We start from the raw sequence: 12,277 nt of genomic DNA on the forward strand, positions 1-12,277 counted from the left end.
CTCTGAGGAACTCTGACTTTCAAGTAAAATAAAATAAATCTTAAAAAAAGAGAGTAAAGTGAGAATATCCACTTACACAACTTTTGTTCAAACACGATATTGGAGGTAGCCAGTGCAGTAACTCGAGAAAAGAAAAAGGCATCTGTATTCAAAGGTAGATCCTTTACTTGCAGACAACATATTTATCTAAGTAGAAATTTTCATGGATTTTATTTTTAAAAATCTACTAAATATAAGTGAGTTTAACAAGGTTGCACCACACATTATCAATATATTAAAATCAAATTTAGGCCCAGGTGGTGCCCAACGTCCAAGAAAGAGCACGGCATTCCAGGCTGGGCAGCCCTGCAGTGCACCCGATGGCTGAGTGCAGCCTCGTGGGGCCCTTGGCTGGTCCCTGGGGGCAGTGAGGCCAGGAGTCTGGAGCATAGGCAGAAGCACATCAGGCAGCACCTCAACCAGCAACAGTAGCAATTGACTTCTTTATTTTTATTTATTTATTTATTTTTGACAGGCAGAGTGGACAGTGAGAGAGAGAGACAGGGAGAAAGGTCTTCCTTTACCGTTGGTTCATTCCCACAATGGCCACTTTGGCCGGCGCACCACGCTGATCCAAAGTCAGAAGCCAGGTGCTTCCTCCTGGTCTCCCATGCGGATGCAGGGCCCAAGGACTTGGGCCATCCTCCATTGCACTCCCGGGCCACAGCTGGCCTGGAAGAGGAGCAACCGGGACAGAATCTGGCGCCCTGACCGGGACTAGAACCTGGTGTGCCGGCGCCACAGGCGGAGGATTAGCCTATTGAGCCGCGGCACCGGCCACTAGCAATGACTTCTAATGAGGGCAGATTAGCGGCCTCCCTCTCTCAGGACATGTACTGGTTGGCTCACTGTCTTTGCCTGACAGCTTAATGTCACAGAGCAGCCCACTTGTAGGAAGCATGTCTTCACCTTGTAGCCAGATGCCCTCGTGCTGCAAAAGGCCCCTGGCATTCTTGATGGGGAGGAGCCAATCAACAAAAGATTATTTGAAAAATACCTGAAAGATTCCTCCAGCAACTGTGAAATGTCACAAAAGTTGTATTTGTCTTCTAGGAGAGAAAACCTATGATACTCTAGACAGCTGAATCCTAGCTACTAACTGTTAAAAAAATAAAACTTAAAGTTGGACATACACTGTTTTGAAGCATTTGATTTTTCAAAGCCACATCAGCGGAGTACACATCTGACTATCAGGGCTCCTTAGCTGCCTGCAGGCTCCAGCTTCCTGCCAGGGCGGCCCCTGGAAGGCAGTGGTGATGGCCCAAGCAATTGGGTTCCTGGGCTCAGGTTCTGGTCTCTAACACAAGAAAAGAATTTAGGGGCTGGCGCTGTGGCATAGCCAGTAAAGCCGCCACCTGCAGTGCCGGTATCCCATATGGGCGCCAGTATGAGTCCCGGCTGCTCCACTTCCCAACCAGCGCTCTGCTATGGCCTGGGAAAACAGCGGAAGATGGCTCAAGTCCTTGGGCCCCTGCACCCATGTGGGAGACCTGAAAGAAGCTCCTGGCTCCTAACTTCAAACTGGCAAAGCTCTGGCCATTGTGGCCATTTGGGGAGTGGACCAGCAGATGGGAGATTTCTCTGTCTCTTCCCCTACCCACCCTCCTCTCTCTGTAACTCTGCCTTTCAAATAAATAAATCTTTAAAAATATAAAAAATAAAAATGCACAGGAAGGAGTGGGCATTTTGAAGACAGCACTCAACAAGTTTCCAGATCACCCCGTTATGTGATCTGCGGGCATAGGCTGGTGTCTGGGACAGGGCTCAATTGGATACACAAAGGAAGTGGGGTTTGGGTCTGAGTACCAACAATTTTCTTGATCTTTTTCTAGAAATCTTGGAAATATCATGGCATCTGGTACAAGATGTGTCTGCTATGGTAATTCCACTATGACATTAATGAGCTAATTAAATGAGCTAAAGGTATTGGCACGGAGGCAGCCAGCAGCCATGGTGGACATTTTTAGCTGCACTGGTTCTAAGCTGAAAAACCAGGGAAGCTGTGGTTTTCCACTGCATTAAAAGGGAGTGGGGGTTGGATGGTGCAGGTGGGGCTGCCGTGCCGGTGAGGTTGCAGGGAGGTGCTGGCAACCTCCGTTCCTCCTTGCTAGCTATCTCCCAGCTCACGTCATGCCACTCGTGTGGGAGCCCAGACTGAGTTCCCAGCTCCTTGCTTCACTCCTGTCCAGTCCCAGCCACTGCAGACATTTAGGGAGGAAACAGTGCATCATAAGAGCTCTCGCTCGCTCTCTTGCTCTCGCTCGCTCTCTCTCTCTGTCACACTCTATCTCTCAAATAAATTTTCTATGAAACAGTCACAAGAAATGTTGACAGCACAAGAAGAAAAATTCTCAAACTACCTCTGAAGGACAGGAATTGCTGTTTTCTATTTGAGACCAAATTTCAAAAGTAGACAGACTTCCTATTGGTTGTTGGCGAAAGAGAAAGGAAAGCCCTCCCCGGCCTGTGCCCCGCTCCCTCCTGTCACTGGCTGTCCATGTCCCCAGACTTGTTCCAACAACTTGTGAAAACATGGTGGACTACCATGAAGTTCATTCGTGTGGAGACATGCCTCAGCCAAGGATGCTGAAAAGGCATTTGGAAAACCGGCACGGAAGAGGCACCCAGATGAAATCCCGAGAATTGAAAGAAGCAAAAAAGACACTTAAACCAGGAGCTGAGGCACACGGAGAGTCGTCAGCTGCCACAAAACGGGGCATCTACGACAAATAGAGCCAGGGCTCCTGTCTCTGTCTTCATAGGATTGCCATCTTCTGCAGGTGAATTTCTTCTCTTGACCCAGGATTTACTCCATTTGGATCCCAGGATCGCTGAGGCCTTACTCATTCTCTTCTACATCACGTGGTGGTAGTGGGATGGGCAACGTGAGATCTATATCAGCTTTTACTAAAATGGCTATTGGCAGAAAAATCACTACAAAGAGAACTGTTGAGAACACTCAAGAGAGAGTAGACATTGAGGAAGCCAGCCAGCTGACGTCCTTAGTGACAAACAGTAAGAAGAGTTGCTATGCTCGGATAACAATGCAACACCCGGCGCCGCGGCTCAATAGGCTAATCCTCCACCTTGCGGCGCCGGCACACCGGGTTCTAGTCCCGGTTGGGGCACCGGATTCTATCCCGGTTGCCTCTCTTCCAGGCCAGCTCTCTGCTATGGCCCGGGAAGGCAGTGGAGGATGGCCCAAGTGCTTGGGCCCTGCACCTGCATGGGAGACCAGGAGAAGCACCTGGCTCCTGCCATCGGATCAGCGCGGTGCGCTGGTCGCAGCAGCCATTGGAGGGTGAACCAACGGCAAAAAGGAAGACCTTTCTCTCTGTCTCTCTCTCACTGTCCACTCTGCCTGTCAAAAAAAAAAAAAAAAAAAAAAAAAAAAAAAAAAAAAAAAACTTTAACAAGTATCATTTGAGGATTAACAGAAATATTTTATGAAGATTTCAAACGAACTTGGACTTTTAGTACAATTGTACCTAATCTATGAACAGTTTAGTGGAGCTCTTATTTGTCATGGACTGTAGAATTTTTTGAAACCGCATAATAAGATCACATTTTGTCTTTGAAACTGTTGTGAAGCACCATATGCACTTTGCTTTTCTATGAAACATAAACCAAGGTGAGCTCTGACTCTTAAGCCGTGGCAGGACAAGACTGTACACTAACACCCACACGGATCTGCTTCTCCATAGTGTTTGAAATGTGAGTCAAGTCGTGTCCACCTGCTGTGATGCTGACGTTGCCAGGACGAATCGTCCAGAGAAAGAATGGCAATTTTCTCTGTATTTACTAGTGAAAGATATTAACGCATTTCATTTAAATACATTTCTCATTTAATATAAAAGATGTTTTCTAGTAGTGCACGAATGTTAGTGATTTTGTAAATTTTGACAATTGTTTAAATATGTAATCTTAAGGTTAAGTTTAAAAAAGTAAAGCTGGGCCGGCGCCGTGGCTCAACAGGCTAATCCTCCGCCTTGCGGCGCCGGCACACCGGGTTCTAGTCCCGGTTGGGGCACCGATCCTGTCCCGGTTGCCCCTCTTCCAGGCCAGCTCTCTGCTGTGGCCAGGGAGTGCAGTGGAGGATGGCCCAAGTCCTTGGGTCCTGCACCCCATGGGAGACCAGGAGAATCACCTGGCTCCTGCCATCGGAACAGCGCGGTGCGCCGGCCGCAACGCGCTACCGCGGCGGCCATTGGAGGGTGAACCAACGGCAAAAGGAAGACCTTTCTCTCTGTCTCTCTCTCACTGTCCACTCTGCCTGTCAAAAAATAAAAAAAAAAAAAAAAAAAAAAAAAGTAAAGCTGGGGGGCGGCGCTGTGGTGTAGCGGGTAAAGCCGCCGCCTGCAGTGCTGGCATCCCATGTGGGCGTAGGTTCGAGTCCCGGGTGCTCCACTTCTGATCTTTCCCTGCTATGGCCTGGGGAAGCAGTAGAAGATGGCCCAAGTGCTTGGGCCCCTGCACCTGTGTGAGAGACCTGGCAGAAGCTCCTGGCTCCTGGCTTCGGATTAGCGCAGCTCTGGCCATTGCGGCCATCTGGGGAGGGACCCAGTGGATGAAAGACCTCTCTCTCTCTCCCTCTCTCCTCTCTCTCTTTCTCTCTCCCTCTCTTTCTCTCTCTCTTTCTCTCTCTCTCTCTGCCTCTGCCTCTCTGTAACTCTGCCTTTCAAATAAATAAATATTAAAAACAAACAAACAAACAAAAAACAAAGTAAAGCTGGGAGCGGATGTTGTGGGATAGTGGGTTAAACCTCTGCCTGCGACGCCAGCATCCTCTGTGGTTCAAGTCCTGGCTGCTCCAATTCTGATCCAGCTCCCTGATGATATGCTTGGGAAGGCAGTGAAAGATGGCCTAAGTACTTCGGCCCCCACGTCTGTGTGGGGGATTGAGAAGACACTCCTAGCTCCTGGCTTTAGCCTGGCCCATCCCTGGCTGCTGTGGTCATTGGGGATTGAACCAGAAGATGGAAGATTTCTCTCTCCTCTCTCTGTCTCTGTAGTTCTGCCTTTCAAACAAATAAATCTTTTAAAAAAATGTCAAGCTGGTAAATGGGTCTTTTGTCATTTGCTTTAAAAAAAGAAAATAAATGCAAATGTGTTGGTGCAAAAGAAAAAATATATATATATATATATATAATTAGCCTAGCAAAATTGTCATCCTTGAGTCTGAACATGGCTTGCAAGAGAATCTGGATATGACAGTGTCTTTAGCTGGGAGACATATTATAACCGTGATTTTTAAAATGTGCTACAAGCTTACAGCTCATGCAATAGGAAAAGATCCTTTCCATGTGGACTGTTTACCTGCAGATCCACGGGGACACTGGTGGAACTGTGTAAAGCAAATTAACTTTTCTGCCTTTCTCATAAGGTGATGGATTTATATCCTAGTAATCCTGTGTCTGCAGTGGGATGTTATCTCATGGCTGGTCATAAAGATGATGTGCCAGAAGATACCTCAGCCAAGCGATGACCCTTGAGGAGACCTAAGGGCCTGAGCAGACACCTTACAGACATCTGCTTGCACTTGACAGTGAGCACGACCAAGCGATGGCTGCTTACCTCCCAGCAGCACAGCTGATGAAAGAATGTCATATCAGATTAGAATATGCTTTGGCCAATAACTCAAAAATGAGTAAGAAGTGCTTTGCCCAAGCTCTGAACACTTTTTCTGAGGGGGGTTATGCATGTGGTAGAGGTGGTTGCATTTCAGAATAGGGAATGGAAAATGGCTGAAAAAAAAATGGTTTCTCTCAACTTCAGAAAAAAGTAAAACCAACTAGGAATGTGGTAAGTTAGCAAGCGGGAACTTCTGTTCAACAACTTGGGGCATGTCTGCAGAAAACCCAAAACGGATGCTGAGCCGCTAGATCACCACCAACAGAAGCGTGCTGATTCCTCAAAATGCATCCACCTGTTCTGCCATGGGACACGTCCACAGTGCAATGGGAAACTCTGAACGCGGGGGACGATTTCCCCACGGCTCTTGGTTTTAGGTGAGGTGCATTTTCTATTACAATGCTTGGTGAGTGCATCAATACGTAAATTGGGGATTCTGAAGTTTAGAGTAGACATTAAAGGCAACTTAAAATGTTACGACTTTGATACACACACAATAAAGACGTAAAAAAACATTTTATCTCTGAGAGCTCAAGATATCTGAAAAACAGATTGAAGAAAAAAAAAACAGGGCTTGCACAAGTGGAAAATTCAAGGAGAAATCCAGATTCCATACATTCCTTGGAAGAAACTTTTGCAATAGAAATGAATGAAAGTGACCTGGTGTTAGCAACATCTGTGCAGACCACGGCACATGACTGCAGACAGCAGTCCTGAACCTGTTTGCCCTGGATAGCACATCCATGTGTGTTTTCTGATTCTCTAAGCCTATAAAATAGTTATATATAGTGGAATAAAGAGGGCAAACAGTCAAAAAGTCAGCTTAATTTCCTTATACTAGCAGAAGTAGAAATTAATAAATAATATTTATAATAGCATAAATATGAAATTTAGGAATATCTGACAACAGATATGTAAGACTTGTACATTGAAACTACAAAACATTGCTGAGACAAATGGAAGAAAGTCTAGATAAATAAAAAAGATACTATTGCTAAAGGTATCAGTTCTCTCAAAACTGATGTATAGATGCAATGTAATCCCAGTGAAAAGTCCAGCAGGTTTTTTTTTGTTTTGTTTTGGAGAATTTTACAACCTAATTCTAAAATTCTTACAGAAATACAAAGGACACAGTATAATCAAAATGACTTTAAATATCAAAAGCAAAATTGAATGATATTGTTACTGGATTTTAAAATTTCTTATATAGTTATAATAATCAAGACTATGTGATATTGGCATAAAAATAAACCAGTAGCTCAGTGGAATAGAATAGAAAGTCAAAAACTATCTGATCAGTTTATTTTTGACAAATAGGTGATTCTCACTTAAAGATTTATTTATTTATTTACTTGACAGGCAGAGCAACAAAGAGGCAGAGACAGACAGAACTTTTCCATCCACTGTTTCAACTCCTCAGGTGGCTGTAACAGCCAGGACTGAGCCAGGGTGAAGCCAGGAGCCAGCACACCATTTGGGTCTCCCACAGGAGTGACAAGAGCCGGGTACTTCAGCCATCATCTGCTGCCTTCCCAGGTGCATCAGCAGGAAACTGGAAGTAGAACATTCAGGAGTGAAATTGGCACTCCAGTGTGGGATGCCAGCGTGGCAAGCATCAGCTTAACCTCCTGCACCACAATGCTGTCCCTTGATTATTTTTGACAAAGGTATAAGAGAAATTCAATGGCAAAACATAGCCTTTTCAACAAATGGTGCTGGAACAACTGGATATCCATATGCAAAAGCTAAACTTTGATCTATACCTCACACTGTCTACAAAAATTAAATGAAGAGCCACTGTAGACCTAAACTTAAAACCTAAAACAATAAAATTCTAGAAGAAAACACAAGAAAACCTTTGTGCTAGGCAAAAGCTGCCTAAGACACCAGAAATACTTTCCATAAAGATCAAATCAATAAATTGGTCTGTATCAAAACTTAAAAACAGTGCTGTGGTGGAGTGGTTAAGCCACTGCTTGTGATGCCAGTGTCTCATATCAGAGTGCTGGTTTGAGTCCTGGCTTCCCTGCTTCCCTTCTAGCTTCCTGTGAATGCACCTGGGAAGGCAGCAGAAGATGCTCCAAGTATTGGGCCCCTGTGAACCACATGAGAGACTGGGGATGGGATTCCCGGCTCCTGGATTCAGCCTGGCCCAGACCAGGCTGTTGCAGCCATTTGGGGAGTGAACCAGCAGACAGAAGTGTGCTCTCTCTCTCCGTCTCTCTTCCTCTCTCTGTCACTTTGTCTTTCAAATAAACAAATAAATAAATATTAAAAAAATATTCAAACCTTCTCTTCAAAATACACTATCTAATAAATATGAAAAGACAAGGCATTGACAAGGAAAATTTTTTTCTTTTTTTTTCTTTTTTTTTTTTTTTTTGACAGGCAGAGTGGATAGTGAGAGAGAGACAGAGAGAAAGGTCTTCCTTTTTGCCGTTGGTTCACCCTCCAATGGCCGCCGCAGCCGGCACATCTCGCTGATCTGAAGCCAGGAGCCAGGTGCTTCTTCTGGTCTCCCATGCAGGTGCAGGGCCCAAGGACTTGGGCCATCCTCCACTGCCTTCCCGGGCCATAGCAGAGAGCTGGCCTGGAAGAGGGGCAACCGGGATAGAATCCGGTGCCCTAACCGGGACTAGAACCCGGTGTGCCGGCGCCGCAAGGTGGAGGATTAGCCTGTTAAGCCACGGCGCCGGCCGAAAATTTTTTTCAAATCGGGTATCTAATGAAGGGCTTATCGGGATCCAGGTTGACATGACAATTTCCATCTTGGTCATATCCACCATATTTGGGTCGTTTAGACGACCCAGACAATCATTCCAAATCCTATGCCAGAAACAAAGTCATTAAGATAACTGCCTCTGAGCCGGCGCTGTGGCTTAACAGGCTAATCCTCCACCTTGCGGCGCCAGCACACCGGGGTTCTAGTCCCGGTTGGGGCGCCAGATTCTGTCCTGGTGGCCCCTCTTCCAGGCCAGCTCTCTGCTATGGCCCGGGAAGGCAGTGGAGGATGGCCCAAGTGCTTGGGCCCTGCACCCGCATGAGAGACCAGGAGAAGCACCTGGCTCCTGCCATTGGATCAGCGCGGTGCGCCGGCCACAGCGGCCATTGGAAGGTGAACCAATGGCAAAAAGGAAGACCTTTCTCTCTGTCTCTATCTCTCTCTCTCTCTCTCTCTCTCTCTCACTATCCATTCTGCCTCTCGAAAAATTAAAAAAAAAAAAAAAGATAACTGCCTCTGATGCTTGGAATGTCACTTATCTGATACCTAGAATCATAATATATCTTGAGAAAGTCCAGATACACACCAGTTAGACACAGGCCACTTTATCTGTAAAACCCTTCTCCTTGGCCCGGTGCTGTGGTGCAGTGCCAGCATCCCATGTGGGTGCTGGTTCAAGTCTACTTCTGGTCTAGCTCTCTGCTACAGCCTAGGGAAGCAGTACAAGATGGCCCAAGTCCTTGGACCCCTGCACCTGTGTGGGAGACCCAGAAGAAACTCCTGGCTCCTGGCTTCAGATCAGTGCAGTTCCAGCCATTGTGGTCATTTGGGGAGTGAACCACCGGGTAGAAGACCTCTCTTTCTCTCTCTCTGGCTCTACCTCTCTCTGTAACTCTGTCTTTCAAATAAATAAAATAAATATTTTAAAAATAATAAAACAAAACAAAATAAAACCCTTCTCCTGCTTCACAGCATGGGGATCCAGTCATCTTGTGGCTGCTCAAGATTATGCTTCTGTCCTTAAGTCTCTCAAAGCTGCACTCTGGAATCCTGGATTTGTCCCTCTGTCTTTGATCTCATGATACCTTCTGCCTTTGGCCCAGTTCTCATATACTCGGTTTTTTCAAAACTGACTTACATCCAGAAAATACATAAAGAGCTTTCAAAAGCTAATAAAAAAATTAACAACCAGAGTGAACATTTGGTTCAGCAGTTAAGATATGCCTCTTGCAGGCGGGGCGGGAGTGGAGAGACAGGCATTGTGTAATAGGTGGGGCTGCTGCCTGCAACACCAGCATCCCATAGGGGCACAGGCTCATGTCCTGGCTGCTTCACTTCCAATCCAGCTCTCTGCTCATGGGCCCTTGCACCCACATAGGGGACCAGGATGAAGGTCCTTGCTCCTGGCTTTGGCCTGGCTCAGCCCTGGCCTTTGCTGCCTTCTGGGGAGTAAACCAGAGGATGGAAGACCTCTTTCTCTGTCTCCCTCTTGCTCTATACCTCTGACTTTCAAATAAATAAGTAACTTTTCTTTTCTTTTTTTTTTTTTAAAAAAGGAAACTTCTTGGAATGCCCATATCTCATACTGGTGCTAGCTTTATTTCCAATTCAAGCTTCTTGGTAATGTGCACTCTGAAAGCCAAGCTGCTGGTTTAAGCACTTGGGTGCTTTCCATCTGTGTGGGAGACTCAGACTGAGGTCCGGGAGATGTGGTGTGGACAGGCAGGCAGCTAGATGGGTCCGAGTACGTTGGAATCCTTGCAAGTCCGACAAGGTGATATTATTTCTTTACCTGTCAATCAATACACCCACCTTCCCAAGACACCCCTGTTTCTCATCCAGGACGAAGAAGGGGGAAAAGCCATGAGGATATGTGGAAACTAAGTGCCACAGGAAGTATATGGAGGTATTGTGAACTTCCCAGATGGCTTCACACATGTAAAGGCACCGCCCCCTACTTCATAAAAGAGACTGCAAACGGGGGAGAGCTCCCTCTTCCCCCAGGACCAGGGTTGGGGTGCTGCTCAGGTCTTCTCTATCTCCCTCCAACTTTGGGTGGTCATCTGGCCCACCCATGAGAGATACACATGGATGTATGTTGTCTCTCTCACATAAATAAAGCCTATTTCTACCCACATATGCCTCTATGTCTCCACTTAAAAACTTTATCTCTGTGTGAAACAAAGATCTGGAGTGAAAATTAATATGCTTATGCTTACATCATGGGCACCTGGCTTTGTCCCAGCTCAGACCTGACTATTGCAGGCACTTGGGGAGTGAGCCAGTGAATGGAAGACCTCTCTCTCTCTCTCTTTCTCTATCTCTCTGCTTTTCAAATAAAATGAAAATAAATAACAAATTTTTAAAAAATGTTTAAACATTCCTTTACAGTTAAAAACAATACAAATGTGGAAATGTTTTACTATACACTTCAAAAAAGAAGATGTACAGGAGGCAAATAGGCAAATAAAAAGGTGCTCATTAGTCATCAGGGAAATGCAAATTAAAAGTGCAGTGAGATAGCACTACATACCTATTAGAACACCTAAAATAAAAATGGCTCTCCATTCTGTATTGATAAGGATGTAGAATTGGAACATCTCATGGAAATATAAACTGCACAACTTTGGAAAATAATTTGGTGGCTTTTTTTCCCAGAATTAAACATGCACATACCTGCCATATAATTCAGCATCTCAGTCCTAGATATTTACCCAGGAGAAATGAAAGTATGTGTCTGCACAAAGTTTATAGAATAATGTTAATCATGGTTTTCAGTGCAATAACCCCAAGCTGGAAATTACCCAAATCTTTCAAAAAGTAAATGGATAAATAAAGTGTGGTAGAGCCAAACAATTGAACACTATTCATCAATAAAAATAATTTCTCCCTCTCCTCCTCTCTTTCTCTGTCACTCTGTCTTCCAAACAAATAAAAATAAACAAATAAACATTTTTAAAAAGAAAATGAACTCTCAATACACGCAACAACATAGATGAATCACAAAGTAATTTGGCTAGTAAAAGACATTAAAAATACATACTACACGATTCAATTTACTTAAAATTCTATAAATGCAAGATAATATACAGTGAACAAAAGCAGTCTGGTGGTTTCCCAGGAATAGGCAGTAAACAAAAGTGGAAACAGAATTACCAAGGCATGATGCAATAGGAAATATATCAATACATCGCTATCCCCACCCTGTTTCCTGGCACACAGCTCCCAAGCCTCTGGAACTCTAAAGCTGTGTCTTTTTTATACTAATGGAATGACTGGCAGCTGTGGAAACTGGATTTCTCAGGATACAGACTGGTGGCCAGAGGAACCAACCAGGGATTAGAATGTTGGAACTTCCAGGCCCCTTGCTGCCTCATTCTCCCCAAAAGAGAGGCTGAAGGTCGAATTGATCACCAAAAGGGTAACAACCATGCTTTAATCAGTGATGTGTACTTACTAAGCCTCTATGAAAACCCAGATCATCAGGGTTTGGAGAGCTGCTGGTTGCTGAACACATGGGGGTTGCTAGGGAGGGAGGTAACCTGGGGAAGCTCCACGGCCCTCCCCACATCCTTTGCCCTGTGCCTCTTTTCCTCTGGCTGTTCGTCTGTATTCTGTGTCATATCCTCCAATAATAAAAGAAGCTTGTAAACATAAGAAGCTGTTTTCCTGTGTTCTATGAGCTACTCTAGCAAATAAATCAAACTCAATGAGGGGATCGGTCATAGAAACTCACAATTATCATCAGTCAAAATTTCCAGAGGCTGGAACTTGATATGGCATCTGAAGCAAGGGACAGTCTGTGGGACAGAGCTCTTAACCTGTGGAATCTGACTCCCCGTAGACAGCGTCAGAGTTGAACCAGAGGACACTCCATTGGTGTCC

At 45.2% G+C, this 12,277-nt stretch overlaps 1 pseudogene; it reads left to right on the forward strand.

Annotated features, from left to right (window-relative positions):
- Positions 1 to 2,915: 2,915 nt before the first annotated feature.
- LOC133759174 (cell division cycle protein 16 homolog) lies at positions 2,916 to 6,387 on the forward strand (annotated as a pseudogene).
- The last annotated feature ends 5,890 nt before the right edge of the window (positions 6,388 to 12,277 follow it).

This window comes from Lepus europaeus, chromosome 5 (assembly GCF_033115175.1).
Source record: "Lepus europaeus isolate LE1 chromosome 5, mLepTim1.pri, whole genome shotgun sequence".
NCBI classification, from domain to species: Eukaryota; Metazoa; Chordata; class Mammalia; order Lagomorpha; family Leporidae; genus Lepus; species Lepus europaeus.